At 42.4% G+C, this 23145-nt stretch overlaps 1 long non-coding RNA gene across 1 annotated transcript; it reads left to right on the plus strand.

The window, feature by feature from the left end:
• The first annotated feature begins 11316 nt into the window (after positions 1-11316).
• Positions 11317-21498, plus strand: LOC138919322 (uncharacterized). The gene is made up of 2 exons (XR_011429440.1): positions 11317-11435; positions 18191-21498. It is a non-coding gene; the product is annotated as an uncharacterized lncRNA (long non-coding RNA).
• Positions 21499-23145: the final 1647 nt, after the last annotated feature.

Raw genomic sequence — 23145 nt, forward strand, 5'->3', positions numbered from 1 at the left:
AATATTTTGGGGAAAGATGTATTTTCCCTTGGGATGTGGACAGTGGTGAGTATGTATGTATGTTTTTGGTAGGAAAACAGGGTGATGGGGTAATAGAGAGAGTGGTGGGAAGACACTAATAATTGAGGTGGAGAAAGGTCTAAAGAGGTGCCCTTGTCTGCTTTGGCTGATTTTGCTACAGGTGGAGTGTGAAATATGAACTGTTTACACAGCTCATATTTCCATGTACTAAGAAAAACAGAGAAAGCTGGGCACAGAGCTCTAACTGAGCTCCCTTCTTAGCTCCAAACCACTTTTTTAAAATGGACCGTTAGATCTTGAAGGAAGCTGTTTTCCACCAGACCTAGTGGTGCTGGAGCAGAGCATGTGCCACCAGCTGAGAAAACAAACCCGAGAAAGAGAAAGTGTACTTGGGTTAACAGGCCCTAGGCAAGAAAGTCTCCTTTCCCTCCCCTTCCTGGTCGGCACGTCCCCCGGGGCTGGAATAGTGGGCTTTGGCAGCGGAGGTCCTTAGGTAGGAGAAAGGACTGGCTGCCCTGCAGCCACATAGAACAAGAAGAGATTTACAGTCTCCACTCCTGACTTTTATTTAATGGAAACCAGAGGCATAAAAACGAGGCGGCAAATAACACCATGAGAGGAAATAAAAAGGGAGAGGGGGAGAAAAGGCTGTACTTTGAATGGAGCGCACATTTGCCATGCAGGTACTCACAATCGCAATGTTTGTCCGCCACACTCCAAGGAGATATGACAGTGGATGAATGCCACTGGTTGTGCAGAGCTGTCTACACAGGGGTCGCTGGGTCTAGGACTCCTCGAGAAGGGTTTAATCCTTGGTGAAATACTAAATGGGCCTTGTCAAAATTTTTTCTCTTTTGCTTAGAAATCTGTTCATTCTAAGAAACATTTTATACAATTTGCTTCTGATTTGTCACACTTCTCTGGAACTAGTTGGGTTAAAAACTACTTGTGCCTGTGACTGTGGCTCCGTGCGTGTGACGGATAAAATGTTCATACTTATTCTTTTAAGTGGCTAGTAGTTTGAGCTAAGTCTGATATTCTGAACTCTTATCTGTGGTTTCAGAGTGGGCATGTTCTCCCGCCAATCTGTGATCCTTCCTAACAGGCCTCTCATTGGACAGGACGGTTCCCTGTACCGAAGAGTAAATTGTTTTTAGAGCCACAAGCTTTTCCTCTCCTTTGTCGACAGTCGTACCTGGACTCTGACTCATCACCTAAATTCAGGTGGAAGAAATCAGATGCTTATAAAAATACTCTAAAAAGTCATGCTTAACCTTTAAGGGGAAAAGTCTAGATGTTTCATTAAACATTTATCACTTTTTGGGGAGAAAAGAAACTTTATTTTCCTCGCTTGGGGAATTACCTAGAAGCAATAAAACGCTGTTTTATAAGTAAATATCCCAGTTTACCTCTCATGGAATGAAGCAAAATAAATATAAACTTTGAAATATGGTCATGGCCCATATATTTTAAAAAGTGTTGTCACCACGGACCAACGCAGCTCAAATATATTTCTTTCATGTTTAACCATACGGGGTGAATAGATTTTCCCCCAATATCAATCTTTTTCTCTATTAACTGTCTGATTTCTTCTGTAATGTTTGATTAGAAAAAAGGAGTGGTAATGGAACCTTACGTCTTGTTTAAAAAGTAAAACATTGTCAAGGGGCTGGCCCCCCGTGGCTGAGCGGTTAAGTTTGCGTGCTCCACTTCAGCGGCCCAGGGTTTTGCTGGTTTGGATCCTGGGCGCGGACATGGCACCGCTCATCAGGCCATGCTGAGGCGGCGTCCCACATGCCACAACCAGAGGCACTCACAACGAGAATATACAACTACGTACTTGGGGGTTTGGGGAGAAAGAAGAAGAAGAAGGAGGGGGAGGGGGAGGGGGGAGGAGGAGGAGGGGGAGGAAGGAGGGAGGGGGAGGGGGAGGAGGGGGAGGGGGAGGAGGGGAGGGGGAGGGGGAGGAGGGGGAGGAGGGGGAGGAGGGGGAGGAGGAGAAGAAGATGAAGAAGAAGAAAAGATTGGCAACAGATGCTGGCTCAGGTGCCAATCTTTAAAAAAAAAAAAAGTAAAACATTGTCAAAATCTGAGAATAATCCCTAGGAATGAATTCCTTTCCCCCTTCCCCACTTGGGTGTTCAAATTTTTCTTTGTGGCTTTTCTCTTGTTTGTTTTCCAGTTCTACTTTCCCTTGGCGCTTATCCATGGCTTCTCCGGGCAGAACTTCCTCTGGTTTGAATGCCTTCTCCCCACACATTGAAGGGTTGTGAAGGAAATGGTATGAGGCCTGGGACTCGCTTCAGAGCAACCCAGCAGGCCGAGGGGATGGAGCGATACGGGTGACGGGGTGGGGGAAGCCAGCTTGGTCGTGAACTAATCATTACTGAAGCTGCGTGTGGGACACATGCAGGTTTATTACTTTATTCTCTTCTGAAATACGTCTGAAATTTTCCACAGAAAATGTTTTCCTCAATTGTCTCCAGGATTGACTTTTCTCTTTTACTGGACCCTGGTTTGTTGATCTTTATTTCTCTCCTCTGGACCCCAAATGTCGATGCTGGGAAGGACGCTATCTTGCCCAGTTCACTACTTCTGACAATGGGATTTTTGGAGATCTCTCGGAAGATGACTCAACCTGATGAGACAATGTTTATCGTGTGGCGTGCCTGTGTGTTCTTATTCCAGCTTCTGTCAGGGCAAGTGTGACAGATGCAGGCCCACCGAGGGCACAGGCTGAAGTGAACAGGGCAGGCCCTGCTGGATTAAAACCTTCCTCCTTTCTGGGTCCAGGTCTTGCCTCTGTCTCTTCCCCCCCTTCCCCTTCTCTTTGTGTTCCTTCACTGTTTGTTCTTCCCATTCCTTTTTGTTTTCTTCTTTGCTCTCAGTACCAATTCAACTTTCCTTCCTATATCGTGTGTGGAAAGCTGTCCTATAGCCATTTCTCAAATTCAAACTCTTCTGGAGCGGCAGAGCTCTAAGCCACTGTAGGGGATCCATCTGCTCCAGACTAAAGAATCTACAGAAACACTGAACACATTGAAACAGATATCGAGACATAGCCCTTATTTGACACGGGGCAGAGGAACTCCAAGGGAAAGAATTTGAACTCTGTCCACCATTGGGCATTAGATATGTTCAGAAAAAGCTAATGGGGTGTGTTTTGGGGAGGGTGTTACCAACTGAAGTCAGAATGCAGAGATAGACTTTCACTTCTGAAAATCTTTCCATCTTACCAGTCTCCTCAGAACATTATAAAACTCACTTTTATTCTCTCTAGATAAAGCTAGGATGGATATATAACAAAATAATAGGTAAATAATGGTATCAGAATTCCAGGGCCCAGCCCAGTGGTGCAGGGGTTAACTTTGCATGTTCCGTTTCAGTGGCCCAGGGTTCACGGGTTTGGATCCCGGGTGAGGACCTGTGCACTGCTTGGCACGCCATGCTGTGGTAGGCATCCCACATATAAAAGTAGAGGAAGATGGGCATGGATGTTAGCTCAGGGCCAGTCTTCCTCAGCAAAAAGAGGAGGATTGGCGGCAGATGTTAGCTAAGGGCTAATCTTCCTCAAAAAAAAGAAAAAAAAATTCCAAATTACTTCAATAGGCAAGAATGATGAACTAGAGCCAATAAGGTAAAATACAATATTAACAGTTCTAAATTGCTGCATGTGGTTGAAAAGGACCAACGGTAGTAGTATAGTGAAGACCTGATGTTGTGCATATGCAAAAGGCTAACACGCCGTAAACTGCATGGATACGCTTACAGTATCCAGATTGAGGGAGGCGATAGTACCATATTATGGGCACCACACTTTAAGAAAGATATTGACAAATTTAGGAAAATCCAGAGACAAGTGAGTGAGATAGAAAGGAGACTGGAAATCATAAATTATCAGGAATCATGAAAGAAAACAGGGATATTCCTCCCCCCCACCCCCCAAAAAAAGGTTATAGATGGAGCCTTCTCTCAGAGGGCAGAATGCAGGTGGGTTGGCAGAAGCTGCAGGAAAGTTCCTGATAAAATGGAGGATGCTCACCCCTCCTTGTCTCTCCCACCGAATGTAGCTATAAAACCTAGACAGCATGGGAGGAGCGGCTACACCAGGACTCTAAAGAGTAGACAGTGGAAGGTGGACTGGAGAAGAAGACCCGAATTCAAAGTACCACTGAACTGGTGAGGAGATTACCCCCTTTTCCCTCCAGTTCTCCCACTGCTTGGTCCAGGATGTGGATGCGGCTGTGGGAGGGCTCAGCAGAGCAGGGTAACTAAAGTCCCAGCTTTCTAGATGGAGGATAAAAAGGGGGACCCCAGGAAACTACAAGTACTCACAAGAGCACAAGGAAAGAAGAGTTTGGGAAAGCAACCCCAAAAAGTTGTTTATGAAATTCTGGACTCACCCTGGAGATGCACATGAATGAATCAGGTTCTAATCAGCACAGAGAGGACTTTGAGAACTGAGTGAACAGATACACCACCAGGCCCAAGACCAGTCACTGTGCAGCACATATGCAGGGAGCTGAGTAACACTACACAGGCTTTGAAAATGGAACTGATTTTGAAATCACGGACCAAGACAGTGGGTTGGAGCTTGCCCCCTGAACCTACCCAGGTTGACTCTGCTAAAACAAAAATATCAACATTTTCCATAGATTGAAACAAGACCCAGAGTCTTATGACACAATAATCAAAATGACTAGGATACAACCCAAAATTACTTGGCATAGGAAGAATTAGAAAAGTCTCAACTTTCATGGCAAAAGACAATCGACAGACACTGATGAGATGACACAGATGTTGAGATTATGTGACAAAAACATTAGAGAAATTATTATTAAAATGCTCCAAAAATGAATTGTGAACACACTTGAAACAAATGGAAGATAGAGCTGAAGAATATAATAACCAAAATAAAAATCTCACTGGATGGGCTTCTTACCTTTCTTTTTAATATAATTCACTTAATTCTAAGTGTATATGATCTTTTTTAACAATAGCTCTTTTAAAAATATATTTGAAAATTCCTAAAAATTTAACAATCAGCTCTCATGAGCTGATACAAGCCAGCTCATGACACAACTGACATCGACCACAAACAGTCTGTTTCAATGAATATCTTACATTGTAGGACTTCTTAGAGAATTTAATATGGAAATAGGCCTTGTGAAAAAGCAAGTGAGAAATGAACACACATTTCTAAACATAGTTAACTTGTGGTCCAGGGAATACACTTTGGGAAATGCTGGTCTAAACAAACAATTTACCCCGAAGATGCTCTGATCCTTCTGACTCACTTTAATCTCTTTCTTGCTAGCCACCTGTATTTTTACATTCCCTCTAATTCTAGGCATTTAATCTTTTCTGTTGTCTTTGTCTTCTTTCTACATTCTCCTCTAATTCATCTCTTGGCACAAAGCAAGACCTTGTTATTTTTTTCGTAGACAGTAGCTAAGTTTAAAATGTGGACTTAGTAGTAAAAATTTGGAAAGGCTGTACTTTCTTTCGCAGTGAGCTAAAAGAGGCTTCTCCCATGGCTTTTCCCCAGACTTACAATACTTACGTTTGTGCTCTCAAAATCGTCTGTCACAATATCCATACTCTTTGCAGCTATTAAATCACAGAAAAGATCTGTGATTTTTCTGGGAAGCTTGGCAAGGCAGACTTCTGGGATAAAGTTAGACATCAGTTCTCTTTTTGGTGGCCATATGGTTTGTCCTTAAATGTCTATCTGTGTTGACCTTCCTCCCGCTGTTTAATTGCTAAAGCCCTATACCCTCATTAACAGGAGTGGGAAGAGCCAAATAGTTAGAGATGATGTGATTTCCCTCCCTTCATTCTCAAAGGGACAATAGATCACAGATGTGTTATCATCAGTGTCCCTGGATCTCATTTGGGAAATACTACTTTTTATTAGTTTAGAATATGTTTGTGTCAATGAATATCATCCCTGAACTACAGGAATTTGACTCAATAGCTAATTTCTCTTAATTTGCACACAGCTGGTTTACCTGTGTTGACAATTTTCCCGAAGAAAAATGTTGCCCCTTGTGGAGTTAGAGCCTCTTTCAATTTTGCCAGCATTTCAGAAATAAATGGTGTGCTAGAGCAAAGTTGCTCTTCAGTGAACCGGAGGCTTGCCAAAGCTGCAAGGACTCCCACTACATCATGGATGTTGAAGTGAACTCTTAAAGCAAGTGGTGTCTGAGGTTCAAGGCTGGATGGAGAGAAAAATAAATGGAAGCATCAGCTGATTTGAAAAACTGAAAATGTGCTTAGCCCTCTTTGGGAACCAACATTCAGATTTAAAATGGTTGAAAGCAGAAGCCGACAGCCACAAGACACCATCTCTCCATTCCTTTTATGGGAGCTTTAAAGTTGTAATTTAAACTTTGGCAAATTGGTTTTAAGGCAGATTTGTTAACACACTCATGGATTGCCAAAATTAGGCTATTGGTTTGCTTACCGCATACTTATTCAAAGGAACGGAATTGTCTCTACACACAAACAGTGTAATTGGACTGTGATTCACGATTATTGTCATGCAATATTATGTCTCTTCTATAAATAGTAAAATTCTTTCTTTAGACATTCTAGGTATTTTGGAATACATAAATTTATCTCCTTTTTTTACTACTTCTAAAATTTGTGGTCTCATCAGTGGGATGAATAAATTCAAGTCATGTGTTATTCATCTTTGCCTCTTTAACTCCTAAGACAGAGCTTCTTGGGCAAGCAAGTCAGTAAGTCAACGAATGAATGATAATGAAGGAACGGGTACAGTGATGTTTATGGTCATATACAGGGCTGAGTACCAAGGTCAAAACTTTCTTTCAGTCAGTAATAGCCTCATTGCTATTAGATAAAAGTTAATCTTTTCAGGGAAAAAAAATCAGCTTAGAACTGAAGATTTCTCTTTCCCCACCCAAGCCCAGAAAATGATTTTGGACTTATTCTAATTTAGGCCCATTCTTCCAGCTCTGATTCAAGAAAAATGGAACAAATCTCTTTCCAAGTGGAAATTCGGAGGTCGTTATCTTTCTCTACACTTTAAAATTCTCAAAATCAGCAGGGGTCTGTGAGGGGGTGTGTGTGAAAAAATCTTCCTCTTTTATGTAAAAGTCACAGATATAGACAGACAGTCCATAAACACTCTATCCGTGGTATTAAAATTTCATGGGGGATTGAGTAGGAAGAAATGTCTAAAAAGGCTCCTTGGAGGGGTGATAAGGAAAAGAAGGTAGAGAAACACTGCTCTAAGTGGTCACATTTTTGATAACTTGCCATTTGTAACACTAGTCATAGTTTCAAAGTCTATGACTCTATTTGGTCATGAAAGATCCTCTAGGTTGGATAGGGTAGAAACAATAGGTATATCAGCTGTCCCAATTATTTGCCAATCTTAATAAGTAAAATATAACTATTTTTATTCCAACTAGCTTCAGTGTTGCTAATAGTTCACAAATATATCTCACACCTATGTTCACACTGGTATATTAGCTATGTAAATAAAGTTTACTCTCACTAAACTGAATAAAAGCAATATGATCTTTCGTAAAAAGAAAGAAGGGCAACTCCTACTCCATTTATTTTACGCAATGTTTGGACTAATACAGTAATAGATGCATAATTTGTGATCAGTTAAAAATGAAGTTGTCATCTTTATTATAAAAATACCATGCCAAAATAGATTATCAAATCTTCTTGGTTTTATTGCAGCTGTTATTAAGAGCTAAGAAGAATCTGCCCCTTCATGTTTAGAGAATTGTGTCCCCTTTTTAATCTGTGGTATCAGCTTTTGTCCAAACGCAGTTCTGTTTTTGAGAAAGATTGTCCAGGCGAGGCATAAGGGAAACAGAACATTCTATTCAAAAGAAAACATGAATCTGAGCTGTATATTTAAAACAAAGAAACTAGCACTTTCCAAGGTAAATGGAAAAGAGTTTATCTTATTTTTCTCAGAAAGAGAAGGTTTGAAAGCTAACCCATTTATGATTTCAAAGTCATGAACGAATCGGTAAAATAGTGATAGATTCAGTGTATATTTTATAGTCACACGGAATTTAAAAAATAGGAACTCCTACAATATTATTTCACCCAAAGCATAATAAATACAGAGAGCAAGGTCACTGGAGCTGACGCTTTAAACAAATACTGTAGTTCAAGAGACATCTAACTTTGTGAGGAAAAGGTTGAAAAATGACATTATTCTGCTCAGCGTTTTAAACACACTCCTCCGCCATGATTAACATGAAGATAAACCAAGTAAGGCCAGCATTGCATTTTTCTTTTGGGTCAAAGGAAGTCACTGAGATATAATTTCATGTCCTACTTTGAAAATTTGGTACTTAGTGTTATCATGACTCAGGCCCTGTTCTTGATGGATTACACTGGGCAAGAGAAGTTGCTACAGTGCTCAGCCCATTTAATTCCTTAGGAAAGCAACGAGATGGTTTCTTGTGCCTCCTGTGAAGTCCATGCTGGGGAAGGAAACCTGAGCACAAAGCCGGGTCTGGGGTGCTGGGTGTGAAGGTGTGGGGAAGCATCCATTTCACAGGTAGGTAGAGTGGACACTGAGTCAGCTTGTTAAAGTAATAAACTAAACTGTGAACTTCTCTCCAGCGGGGACTGTGATTTTCTTCACCTAAAGGGGCATCAGAAAGGAAGAAAAGATTCTAGATAGAAGTCGGTGGAAACAAGCCACGTTTTTTCAACAGCATCCAAAAGCCATTCCAGAGGGCTACAGACTTTGGCCAAAACCTTTAAGCTTGCCTCGGTTTCCGTTTTTGTCAGATAAGAATTGCTTTGCTATCTTTCCTTTCAGATAATGATTGATCCAGAAGGATTTTGCAAACGACTTGATATCTTGTAGACTCGTTGTCTTGTCAACAAATGGGGATACCAATACCTACTTTCATATACAAAAATATTTAGAAAGTGCTCGGCAGACAGTAGGTGCTCATGACGTAGTCGTTACGTGTTGGGGCTCGACTGAAAACAAAGGATGCCATCTGAGAACAGAACTGAGACCACCCATGTCAACACGATTTGTTTGTCCAGAGAAACTTACCCAGAAAAGTAAGGCTGTAAATTAAAAATTAACTTCACTGTTTACTTTGGGACATTACTACAATCAATTTATTGGAGAAAATAGTCTGCTGAGCAAACAGCTTGCTTATTAAAGAAACAGTTTGCTTATCAAGACTTGCTTCAAGACGCTTCACTGCGTCCACCAATCCTCAACTAGCACGTCACAGCTGTTCCCAATCCTTATCAATTTCAGTTCCTTGCTTGAAGACGGGTCTTAAAGGACTAGAGTCCAGAGCCCAGAGCCCTGTAAAGGTTCCTCTTCTGACCTCACCTTTTGAGACACTAGGAAGATTCTGTCCAGGTTGTCTTCTCTTACTGCAGTGAGCTCAAAGAAAGTTAATTTGCTTAATTAACAGTTAATTTGTGGTATTTCAGGGAATTCAACAATCATCGTTACATTATGGGCTTTGATCTCTTCAATTTATGCTTCACTTATGTGGCTGAGTCATTGCAGCCTTGGGGAGGTGTCCTCGCTCAGCCCCTGAGCTACTTACTCTCTGGTGTGAAGTTGGGTTTCTAAGGGAGTGGTGGTAACTAGCAGCTTAGTGAGCAATGCCTTGTAGATCGCCTGTCGTTTGCTTCCCATTGTCTGGAAGCCTCATGGAGTGCTCCTAAGTGCCTAACTTGGCTGCTGGGGACAGCAGGGCTTATTAGCCCTCCCCAACGCAAGAACCTCCCCCACCGTTTGCTAAGCACTCCACAACACCTGCTTAGTTTTATTCCCGGAAAAAAACAGGAAGCAGCTCGAGCTAGATATTCTGCTCAGATGACCAAGATAGTAGCAAAGTTAATGAGCAACAAACGCCGACTCAAGGATTGCGCTGGGGCGGGCTGGTGTTCTGACCCTCAGGTTTATACCTGGGTTTGGCAGAAGAGCAGTCAAGTCTTTGATTCTTGTTCCGTGCATCTTGAGCTGAATCTTGTTGTTAGTTGTCAGCCTAGCTTCACAAAAACATTATTCCCTAAGCTGAGTTTTCCATCAAACAGAATATTAGATCAGCCAAATTATCTCCATCTGGCTCTTGGCAGCAGACTAGGTTAGGAGGGAAGGAAACCCGTCTCCTATCTTCTCCAAAAGTGATAGAGCTGACGCGTTTTTAAATGTTTGTAAATTCACAGACTTTTCCTTCCGTTTTCATGCGACATAGACAAATAGGCTTTAAACCTGAAGTCTGTGGAGTCTGGATAGTATAGTCATTCTCAGTGTAGGTGCCCCTAGTGTCTGGGGGTAAGTGTGGCCAGATTTAGCAAATTAAATTACAGGAAGCACAGTTAAATTTGAATTTCAGAAAAACAACAAATAATTCTTTTAGTATAAGTATACATGGGATATATTTATACCAAAAAATTATTTGTTGTTTATGTACTTAAACTCAAAAAATTATCTGTTTATCTGAAATTCAAATTTAACTGCATGTCCTGTATTTTATCTGGCAACCCTCCTAGGCGTTCATGAAAATGGGTTTATGAACTAAAAGCCAGGTTTCCTTGCTTGTAGTTCTAGAGTCTTTTGAACACTCTATGCTTCTTAAATGGATTTATCAAGTTAATTATGTGATACGGAGTAGCATCTTATTAGCGAGAAACTACACAGAAGGCATTGTTTTGTAGAAGCCGAGGTTTACTGTGGGAAAGAAAAAGGCAAGTACGAAGTTGGGTCCTCAGAGTTCAGGCTTCAGGGAGGGGAAGGAAGAAGCACCTAGCACAGATCTTAAGTGTAGTGACTGAAAATAATATTCAGCTGTCACAACTTGGTTTAAAAGTGTGTCTTTCTATCACACTTGCCAGCCTCATGCCTGTGAAACTCAGACAGGAAGTGTATTCCATGACACCAGGCTGACTGTGGCCAGAGGTCAATCTTGCTGTTCACTACATTTTAGCGCTGTTATGAAACTCCTAATACACAGCAGTTAAAATCGTCCAGTTCCAAGGTCTGGCAAGCCCATGTGCATCTCGAAAATATATTTTCCTTTTCTAAAGTCCATTCATTTATCTTAGTATCTTATATCTGAGAGCCCTACATTCACACTGAAAAAAAAATCCGCAACTTCTGGGGGAAATATGTTGAGGTAGTTATTGTTTTCATTATTGTACATCATGTTCATATTACTATGGGAAAGAGTCCTTTTCCCTTAGAAAGGAAAAATTTCCTGAGAGCTGGTAGTGGAAAGACATCCAATGCAACAGCACCCCCCACTGTTTGTTACAGGGAAATGTGTGCTTTTGTGACGACAGGACAACCGAGGCAGTTACAGGAGGTCATCCTAATCCGAGACACATTCCCCCGCTGTCTGAGGAACAGGCGCTGGGGTATCAGAACATAGGTAAGTGATTGGAATTGGGCCTTTTTTTTTTCAGTAGCAAAAGTGATATAAGAAATGTCCACTGACTCTAGACAGTAAATGAGAATGGAACTCTAATTCAGCGAAAGTATTTCACTCCGACGTCATAGCAAACGATGTAAGCCTCTTTACCGTGATTCTATTTTCTCTCTCCTTTTGCGTTGGAATAGATTCTGACAGACAAAAGAAAATTAAAATCAGATGCAGTTCTCAAAAGACCAGAGGAAGCTGGATTTGTATGCTGACCCCGTAACCACAGGCTTTGTGAATTTCAGTCGGCTTTGGAGCCGAGGATGGATCCAGCGCCTTGGTTTCCAGTGCTTCTTGTTGTACCTGGAATGGTGAAGTGTCTGTTTATTCCACAGGAAAGCACCCTGTGAGCAGTGCCTTCTATCCCACGTGGCCACCTTTGGCCCATCTCTCATCTCAGCCGAGGATTCTCGGCTCATCTTAGACGCCCTGTTGTTAGCAGTGTGAGGGTCTTTCAAGATCATCTAGTGAAACTTCTTCGTTTTACACGTTATGAGTCCGAGGCGACTTGTCTAAAGTTACTGCAGCATCTATATTCAAATACTTTATTTCAACTAGTTGCAGTGTTGCTAATAACTTATTTTGCTTTTAAACTTCTCCGTTTTGGTGGCAAAATTCATTTCCAAGGAGACGTTGAATAAAGAACTTGGGAAGAGGCTGCCCGGGTGCCCTTTAAGGTGCTGGACGTATGGTTTTACTTCTTGTAGACTCTGTTTTATTCACGGAAATGTATGAAGTCACAACCCAAACAGATGAATGGTTAGTTTTGGTCTGTTGGTGAATTATTCTTCCATAACACTGGTATGTGAAGTGGAGGGTAAACCATTATACTCAAGGCAGGTCTAGAACAAGGTTAGAATTCTTTACCGGCTCATGTAGATACTGTGGAATCGAGGTAGCTTTGTGGCCAAATTAATACGCTTAACACAATGGAAGAATATTTTAGTATAATTAAACAATAGGAGAGATAAGCTAACAGCAGCTGACTTTATTTTTCGTTCACAGACTAAAGAACTCTGCTAAGTCTCTGTTTAATTCTCCTGAGTCTTAGGTTTATAAAATTGAAGAATATGAAAAAAAAAAAATCCAAAAATCAAAAAAAAAAAAACTTGAGTTGACTCTTTTAAAAGGTAAATGTCCTTAAAGCATCTTCATAATTTGGGCCATGGAGCCAAATGTTTTTAATAAACTATGGCAAACAGAGCTAAAGAAACTAACTGTGTGTGGAGGGTGGTCGCTCAGCCATCTAGACTGGAAATCCAGGCAGAAATTCGTTGCAGAGCTACCCTCCTTCACTCAGGCTGTTGTTTTGTCACTAAAGTTACTGTGAAAAGTAGCTGTGGGGCAGTGTGGCCTCTGGTTGTCTAAAAGGTGCCGCATAGACTTCTGTGACCAATTTCCATAAAGTTCTTTCAGCAGTTCAAACTTTATTAAGACTCTTGACAAAAACAGCTGCTAAAATTGCAAAGGAATGTAATAAAAAACATAGAGTCCGAAACAACCAGAGTCTATAACAGCAGTATCCACAGTGGCCAAGCCCCCTGGGGGATGCAAACTGCTCACGGTCCGCGCCCGGCCGGGGCACCCCGAGCGGGCAGGCAGCAGGACACCCAGGCTCGCCAGAGCTCCGAGGCCGAGCGGCCTGCCAGCGCCCCGTTGATAACCTCGTTATGGCCTGGGCAGGACGCCAAGAAGACCCGCCCGCCCGAGCAGGGGCTTTTAAAGAGCGAGGAAACACTGGAGCAAATTCATTTTATGTCGGTTTTATTATGCAGTAAAAAAATCTCCAACACATACTCATTTACTAAAAAGAAAACAATAAATGTTTAGTTGATTGTAGTTTCCATATTAGCATGAAGGGGCACAAGCTGGAGTTAACCAAAGACTCTGAGATGCATTTGGAAATCTTAGGGAAAAATTCAGGTTTGAGTAGAAATGTGCAGTAGGAATTACTGTAGACAATGCGCTACTGTTAAGCTTCTTCGATTTGGGAGAATCTTTGATATATATTTCCTATAATACTAAAATGACGTCTAGATATTTCAGGGAAAAATGGGAACACAACACTGATATTGCTTTCCACGTAAAAAATGTAATGTTCAGAAAACGGAAAATTAGGAAATATAGTTTATTTTTGCAGTTTTGACTGAAATCACACGTTAGGCAGTTAGAAAAGGCTGGTGTGATAAAGGAGGAAAGAGAATCGAAGCTCCCTCCCCCGGCACCCCCTCCCCCCCCAACACACGCAGGGAGTGAAGGAGGGCATCCTCTCCAAGACTCTGGGGTACAGAATCCAGAGTGTAACGTCCAAAGTAGGATGCAGGGACGGGCATGACCGAGATAGGCCAATGGTTACTTATGGACAATCATTTTTGTCTTGGACAAGTGACTTTCTTTGCTATGAAAATTGGAGGGAAACACAGCCTCCTGCTGTCTTGAGAGGGCTATGAGCCTACTTGGGGAAATGCTAAATCTGCGGGAATATGGAATGGTGGGCACTCAAGTTCCCCCAGGGCCCAGCTCCAGGGCCCTCTTACTTTATTTACTGTGAGAATGCAACTACCTCTCCCGACTTCAATGTGCGTGTTGTCCCCTGGGTTGTCCAATGCTGTGGTCTTGCCATTTGTTCAACTACTCATTCATTCATTCACTCATTCATTCAACAAACTTCTGTGAGAGCTTATTACGTGCCAGCCACTGTGCCAAGCGATGGGAATACAGAGACAACCTTGCAGCCTCTGTCCTCAAGCACTTGATCGTTCAAAAAGAGACGGACAAGCACAACACAAGTTCTGTGTTACAGGTGGGAGCACAGAGGAAGGCCGACTAACTTGGACTTGGAGGGTTTTGAAAGGGTTCAAAGACGAGGCAACAGTGGACTGAGACCCAGACACAAGGTAGGATTTAGCTAGGGGAGAAGGAGGCAGAGGATGATTCCAGGCTGAAAACTCCTGGACTGTCCTGAGGGGGAGGCCGAGTGCCAGCGCAGGGAGGAGCAGCCAGGGTGGGCCGGTGGGAGTGTGGGATGGAGGAGGGAGAGAAGGCGGGGAGATGGTGGCTGGAGTTTCGGATGTGGCATGGCCCGGCTTGGCTCAGGGGGAGGTGGAAATCTCTTTCACAGCAAGGGCGTCTGGCTTGTCGCCCGCTTGGCCTGCACTGCCTGAGGAGGACCTGGGCCTCACCCTTCTCCAAAATCACCTTTTGGTGGAGGTATCTGCTGTTCCCCAAGTCACTGAATCTTCTTAAAGGACGAGTGAGTGGCTTAGTTGTCCAAGTTCACTGAGAGGGTCACAAACTGGGTTTTCTACATACTGGTCTACATCCTCGCTGGAGGGGCTGAGCGGAAGCTGGAAGAGCCCCTTCCTCTCCAAAGCCGGAATTTGAGAAGACACAGGCTATACCTGTAATCGGGCTCTGTGCGCATCAGCAAGAGGGGGCACAGATCAGCTCTGGCTGACAGATGGTGGGGAGGTGCCTGTGCAGCTCTGGGGGCCACTGGAGACGGCACCCTTGGGGCTGAGGTCATGTCCCTTAACGCTGGACATTGGTGGCTTTGTCTTCTCCAGCAGCCACATCTTGGATGGACATCAGCATGGGTCAGAAGTTGCAACTTTTTTGGGTGTGTGTGTGTTTGTTGTTTTGCTGTTTTATTGAGAATAATTTACATACCATTTGATTTACCCATTTAAAGTGCACAATTCAGTGGGTTTTGATAAATTATATTATTCAGTTTTAAAAATTGTGGTAAAATATATACAACACAAAATTTGCCTTTTTAATAATTTTTAAGTGTACAATTCAGTAGCATTAATTACATTCACAATGTTGTACAACCATCACCACATCTATTTCCAAAACTTTTTCATCACCCCAAACAGAAACTCTGCTTAAAAATGGAAACTTCTGCTAAAGTTATTAAGCAATAACTGCCCCTTTCCCCTTTCCCTGAGCTCTGGTAACTTCTAATCTGCTTTCTGTATCTATGAACTTGCCCATTTTAGATATTCCATGTAAGTGAAATAACGTAATATTTGTCCTTTTATATTTGGCTTATTTGACTTAGTATAACATTTTTAAGGTTCATCCATGTTGTAGCGTGTGTCAGAATTTCATTCCTTTTTATGGCTGAGTAATATTCCATTGTATGGATAAACCACATTTTGTTTATCCTTCATCTGTTGATGGACACTGGGTTGTTTCTACCTTTTGGCTATTGTGAAGAATGCTGCTATGATCATGGGTGTATAGGTATCTGTTCAAGACCTTGCTTTCAATTCCCTTGGGTATATTTCTAGGAGTGGAATTGCTGGGCTGTATGGTAATTTATGTCTAGCTTTTTAAGGAACCACCAAACTGTTTCCCATTCCCACCAGCAACATAAGAGAGTTCTAATTTCTCCACATCCTTGCAATACTTATTTTCCGTTTAAAAAAAATTATTATTAAAGCCGTCCCAGTGGCTGTGAAGAGGTATCTCATTGTGGTCTTGATTTACATTTTCCTAATGACTGATCGTGTCAAGCATCTTTTCATGTGCTTGTTGGCCATTTGTTTATCTTCTTTGGAGATATTCCATTCAAGTCTTTTGCTCATTTTTAAGTTGAATTGTTTGTCTTTTTGTTGTTAAGTTGTAAGAGGTCTTTATATATTCTGGACATTAAACCATTATCAGATATGTGATTTCAAAATGTTTTCACCGGTTCTGTAGGTTGTCTTTTCATTTTCTTGATAAGATCCTTTGATGGTTACAGCTTTTTCAAAGCAGGTAAAAGGGATTTTCTGCTTTCTTCCCTACCCCGCCTTCGTGCTGCCTCCTTGCTGTATGAAGGCAAACAGTCAAGCAAGCGCTGACAGGGAGGGGACCAGTGGAGACCTTCTCAATCTTGCTTTCTCAAAGAGGCCTTTTCTTTCCCGAGGGTATCACCCTGTAGAATATAAAATTCCTTGTGGTGAATTAATCATTTCCTATTTATGGAGGCTACTTTTCAAAGAAAATATTCCAGTCATCTCCTCACTCCTGGGCGAAGTCCGAAGCCCTGCTGAGTCGTATCTGCATTCGGCGTCACGTGTGCCAGGCTGCCCACATTCCAGGGCAAAGCACCACCCACGCAACCAGAGAAACGCTGCTTTGAAAGCCTTCATCTCTCCACTTCCTCGTACCGGGGAAGAGATGCGCGTGAATGTTTCGAATTAAGGCAGGGTGTGGGAACCTAGTCCTGCAGTGAAATGACAGGAACCTCAATGCTGGGGTCATTGCAAAGGGGGCCGTGCATGTTTTCCATCTGAGTCCGGGACTGAACTTGGCGTTCTGCAGAGAGTAGTCAAGTTTCATTAACAGGGTCAGGGCCACTCCAACTCCCCAAGCCCTTTCTCAGCCTGATTCATGCCCACACCTGCTGCCAGCCCTCTCCGTCAGCCGCACCCAGCTCGACAGGTCCAGAGGAAGGCAAGAAAAGATTTGTCCCCTCAGGACTGTGCCAGTGAAACTTAGCCAAAGTTTTGTGTGGTTTTTTTAAAACAGTTTTTCCTATGGAAAATTCTAAGCACATGCAAAAGAAGAACTCCAGGTACCCATCACCCAGTTTCAACAATTATCAAAGCCTGGCCAATCTTGTTTCAGTTTTACCCCCACTCACTCTCCCCTGCCCGGTACCGTTGTGAAGCAAATCCCAGGCCTCATAGAATTCCATTCATAAAGCTTTCAGATTATATTTCTGAAAGATAAGAACTCATAAATTTAAAGATATAAATCTATTGTCACATGTCAACAATATTAACAGTGATTCCTTATTATCATCTGATATCCAGTCATTGCTCACATTTCTAATTGTCTCATCAATATCTTTTAATTATTGTGCTCTCAGTTTGTTTGAGTCATGGATCCAAGGAAGGTTGACACGTTGCCTTTGGTCAATATGTTTCTGTTAATCTATAGATTCCTCTACCCCCATCTCTCTCTCTTTTTCCCTCTAGAAGCGTATTTGTTGAAGAAACTGGGTGTTTGTCCTATAGGGTTTCCCAAAACCTCAATTTTGTTAACTGCACCACAATGGTTAACGTATTTCTCTGTTAAATTGGTGGTTGAATCAGCCAGCTCTTTTGGTAAGTATAAAGATGTCTGGAAGTTCAAACTCTGAGGTGTAGCTACATGGGGTTTTAAATAAACCAAGTCTGGCCCTCCAGAGAGGGCGGCACATAGAGTGTTCTGGAGAAGTGGGCCTCATTGCAGCTGAACTACTGAAGTCGATCTTCAGGAAATATTTGAGAGTGGTGGTTCTCAGAGAGGAATGTTGGCATCGGGGGTGGGGGAGGTTCAGGTGGGACATTCACTTTGTAGCATTTGAAATTTTTATAATGAGAATATATTTAAGCATTATTTTTGAAACACAAAAATGAGTTTAAAAATAAAGTAGCGGAAAAAATGAAGACAGTGTATCAGACAGCTTGGCAAGTACTAGATACGTGGTTTGCAGACAGAGATGTGAGCATAAGACAGCATAAGAAAAACCAAAGGCCCTAAGCAGAGGAAAGGACCAGAAGCTCTTTCCATTAGCTTCCATTTCTTCCTTGGGCTAGAGGGACAGCAGGGAAGAGGGCCTGGGTAGTCTCTGGTCCTTGAACATAAACCCCCTTCTTCTCAGACCTGTGGGCATACTATTCCCTGAACATGAATTTTAATCCTCTGCCTCATTATGTTGTGTTTTTTAGGATTCAATCCTCTCATCTCGCACCAGAGATTGGATGCAATTGTAAGATAAGACACAGAAGTCAGACAGGAATGAAAAATCATCGTCTCTGTTGGAAAGTGCAGTTCGGACCAATAGCCACGGGGCTGTTAAAGTAAATAACCCTTGAAATGGCCAAATTTCCCCACCAACCTCACGTTCATCTCTGAACCTCTGGATGGAGAGAACAGAGCAGGACACTACCAACCTGATCTGAAGATGGAGAACTCAGAAGAGGCAGAGGTTGTCTTGCCCATATTTCCTTATCTCGAATGAACCAATTATACAAATATCCCCATAAAACCTTCATTCTTTGGGGAGAAGAGAGTGAGAGAAGCTGAGAGAGTCTTCCCATACTTTTCTGTCCAGATGAGTGTGTGGAAATTCCATCCCCTCTAGGAAAACCTAAAGAGTTAGGAGTAAATGATGCCCTCTGGCACAGCCTCTATACTTCATTTGATTAATTCGAAATGCCTTCCCGTCTTCTCGGACTCAAAGGAGAAATAAAGTCTTTTAAATGCCTCATCCCGACGACCACGCCACGTTACCATGTGGTTACCTAGGGCCGACGTGCTAGTGCACAACCTGTGCCATGTTCGGACCCTGCCCTTAGGGTATTGGGATCTGGTGGGGAGAAATAGCAAAGACCTCAAGATGAAGGACTGAATGTATATGACAGCTTGTAGGTGCATTAATAATGATGTACTAAAGAAGAAATAGCAAGCTAGTAGAAAGCCCTGAATTTGGATCTGATCTGATTCAAATGCCTTATTTTCTAAGGCAAGAGACCTTCAAATGAAAGGCCCAGTACTGTCCTGTTGCACATGAACAATGAGACGCTAAATCCACAGCTGTGTAAACATGGATCCCATTACACACTCCGGGTACCCACCCAAGGTGTAGCTTCTCTGCCTGCTGTAGGATGAGGGCATGGGGACTGCCAAGCCTGGAACTTAGGGGAGCTCAGAGGACCTGCTGCTGTATAATCTCACTTCGTCAGGACTCCAGATGCTCAAATTTTTTTTAATTTTATTTTTTAGTTTTTAAAGATTTTGTTTTTTTTTTCCATTTTCTCCCCAAAGCCCCACGGTTCATAGTTGTATATTCTTCGTTGTGGGTCCTTCCAGTTGTGGCATGTGGGACGCTGCCTCAGCGTGGTTTGATGAGCAGTGCCATGTCCGCGCCCAGGATTCGAACCAAGGAAACACTGGGCCGCCTGCAGCGGAGAGCGCGAACTTAACCACTCGGCCACGGGGCCAGCCCCAGGTGCTCAACTTTTAAATGGAAATCCAGTCTGGTCACGTGGCTGTAGCTGAGAAGCACACCAAGTCTTTCTTTAAATCAGGAGTGAGTGGTGCTCAGTCAGAAATTAGAAATGAAAAATCCCATGCCCTATGATTTTTAAAATGTTTTCAAAGTATTAAAACTACACTTCATAATATTTCAAATACAATTGAAAACAAAACCAAAATATACTTATGTATATCCACTAATCCATACCCATGTCCATGAACGCTGAATCCATTACAGGCTTGAAGGTGGATCAGATTGAACCTAGCCATTTTTCATCAGTGGATGTTTCTTTATTACCCTGAAAGCCTTTATAAGATCTAGATGTCTACTGAGCTCCACTCCTCTTCTTATCTTCAAAATTCAGTGGACATTTTTATTTACTTAATGAGTTGGCTTTTCAGATCCTTGGGTTTTAGTTTCTCTTTCCAGGCCGTGGCATCTTTCATGTCCTCAGACCACTGGGGCTCTTGAGTTTCCATCTTTAGAGCCTTGAGAATTTCTGTGTCCTGAGGTCTGTCCCCTTTTTTGTCCCTTAGCCTGCAACTGCATCCCCTTTCTTTGTTTCACTGATGGCCATTGTCAGTTAATTTATTCATGAAAATGAAAAAAATCACAAAAGAAAACATATCAACTAAATCAAGGCAGAGTAGAGAAATAAAGGAGGAGTTAATGGTAATGTTATGGTAATATCATTTTGATTATTCAAAGAACATTATTTTTCCCCAAGGCAATGAACAAAGATTGTTGATTTGTATGAATGGGCAGTACTCTATCGGAATATCATTACTTATTTTAATTTCACGATTGTAACTTCTTAGGTTAAGTCATTTCAAGGCACAAGTACAGAGGAATAGCAATTAGTTAATTGAAATCCGTGACTGGTATAAAATTACCAGTTTAAAAATCAGTGAAACATAGAAAGATCTTTCTTATTTATACAAATTAGGACTGAAAGGTTACGTTGTCTTGGCCAAGGACCCAGTTGAAAAAGTAAAGGGTAATTCAACCTCATGTAATTCCCCAGTTCAAGCTGTGAAACACTGCACCTATTTTGTTTTGATATAGAACGGTTAACTGAGGCACAGATGTTTCATAGTCACAGTGTATACAGCAGGCCTGGAAATGTGAGGCTTGTTCAGTATCTCAGAATTAACTTTTCAGTGATAAAAGTCAGAGAAGGAGGGAGAGAAGATGAGAGAGAAGCAGAAGGAGGAGGAGAAGAAAAAGAAAAATCTTTGCCATAAATCTTTCACGGGCAGGCAATTTTTATAAAGCAGAGCTTGGATCAACTCTGGAAAGCCTCCTAAATCCCTGATAAGGTGCCCAGATGTTCTAATGAACTTTCCTGGGGGTTTTGTCATTTCAAGTTTATGTATTTTGCCGGAGGGCCAAAGACTGGGACGTTCCCAGCATCTGCTGCGGAGTCTTTAAGGAAGCCCCTTTCTCACCTCTGGACATTGAGTGCCCGCTGGAGAGGCTGCAAATTGGATCAGCCTGATAGAAACTGTAGTCAGGCCTGGAAGCAATATTCCTGCTCACTTTTCCAGGAACAGTGTTCCAAGAAAGGATTCTTGGGCTCCTTCCACTAGCAGGCGATGGGCATTTGTGCAGACAGAGTGCAGGCTGCCTTCTAAACCCCCCATGCATTTTCAAGTCTGCTCCTTAAAGCTCTGAGCAATGGAAAGTCACTCAAAAACCACTTATCCCTAGTTGGCTGGTTAATGTCCCAGGCTTTTGGGATTTAGAGATGAATAAAGAGGGTCTCTGTCCTGGGGGAGCTGACAGGTGTGTAGAGGGAGATGCATGAAAGCTGACAAAGACAGTGACATGCCAGAAGCACAATTAGGGCATTCTCTTCCTGAGGTTCCGAGATCCACAGCCTGAAGCTCCTATCGGTAGGTTTAATGGCTTCTGGCCCCTGGGATTTCCTTCTCCTTTCTTGTAGGTGCACGGGCTACGAGATCTACTTAATGCATTTCGCTGAAGAAAGATTTGTCATTAGTTATTTGTCCTTGTCTGATTGCTCTAAATTTTGTAAAATCTACAGTTGGGAAGAAGCAAATGACTTAGATAATATACTGAATGTCAGTCATCTGAGCTATGAAGTGATTTTCAAACAGCTAGTTCTTATTTGGGAACGGGTTCAAAGTATACCGAAGAAATTCTATTGTCCTACCCAAAAAGCATCAAGTTTCATCATTGAATTAGAGGTATTTTACTTCAAATGAAGCTATATACTGGTTTAAAAAATTAGATCAGCCTTCATTTAATGTTAACTACAAAAAGATGGATTTGCGTCAGAATCTGTCGGTCTTTCTCACTGTTCTTAACGTTATATTGCCTTTACATTCATTTAATGCACTAATAGACTATTAGATCTGGAAGACAGCTTGGTCCCAGGGTGGCAAATACTTTTTATTTCAAAAGCTAATATTAGTGGTTGGTAGTGGCTGCCTGGAGCCCTGGGTTGAGAAGGATTCTGAGTTGACGTTGGAGCTCAGTGTCATGATTGATTAATGATGACAGATTAATGATGTCCGCCATGGACATAGAAATGATGAGAGGTGGCAATGTCTCATCTTTGCTAACTTCCTTTTGTTATGGATAAGAAAACATATGCCCAGAATCTATTGACTTACAAAAATTCCCAGTGTGAGATAGTTGCAGAGCTTGGAGTAGAACTTGTGTTTTCAGCTGGAAGAGGATCTAGCAGCCAGCGTGGATATACACACCAATTAGCCATGGGCTGTGCAAAGGCACACTGTGGGCTCGAGGAGAGGTGTTATAGCTGTAGTTGAGTTTATTATCCACCAGAGGCAATTGTTTAGAGGTGGATGGGGTAAATGAGAGCCGGACTTGACCGAGGTGTAGAGAATGACTGGGAGAGATGTGCTCTGGCACACAGGAGGGGCAAAAGTATGCCTTGCACGAGTGGCTGGTGATTAGTCACACTTGGTTCCAACCGAGTTCCAAACCTGGCTTATCTTTAACACTCAGTCTACCTCAAGACAAACAATATAGAGGAGAGAAAAACACTTTGGGGTCATTTGAAAATGCCTACATCACAGCTCGAGTGACAAGGGCAGCAATAGAGCAGAGGAGCTGGGTGCCAGGCCCTCTGCTAACCCCTCTCTCCATGGTGCAAAAGGGACCGTTGCTAGACATTCCTTGTCAGGATTTAGAAACCGTTGTTTTGTTCTAGAAGTTCTTTATTCTGTAACTTCTCCAAACCCAGGAGCTTGCCCCTAGACGTCAAGAAGTCTTTAGAATTCCAACATCTGAATTGGGCTGAAGGAATAGCGTATTGGGAAGAAGAGAGAATTCCACTGTGGAGATTTCTATGCTGAGCAGCAATATTTGAGGTCTAGGATAAGAAAAAGCTAAACAATTATGTCAGCATGAGAAAAGCAAAGCAAACACCAACAAGCACTTCAGGAGCCTACGTCGCCAGTGTGCCATCTACCTGAGCAAGATGCCATTTCTGAATTCCATCCTGAAATCCTGAAAGGAAACGGATCTCTGTTCTTCAGTGAACCGCAATCCAGGTGTGGGGTATTTCAGGTGTCTACAGCTGCCTGTGTTCTGACAAGATGCGAGCTCCAACTCTCCTCTCTGTTCTGTGGCACGTAGTTCTGGTTTACATCT

The sequence above is a fragment of the Equus caballus genome, chromosome 20 (genome assembly GCF_041296265.1).
Source record: "Equus caballus isolate H_3958 breed thoroughbred chromosome 20, TB-T2T, whole genome shotgun sequence".
Taxonomy (NCBI): Eukaryota; Metazoa; Chordata; class Mammalia; order Perissodactyla; family Equidae; genus Equus; species Equus caballus.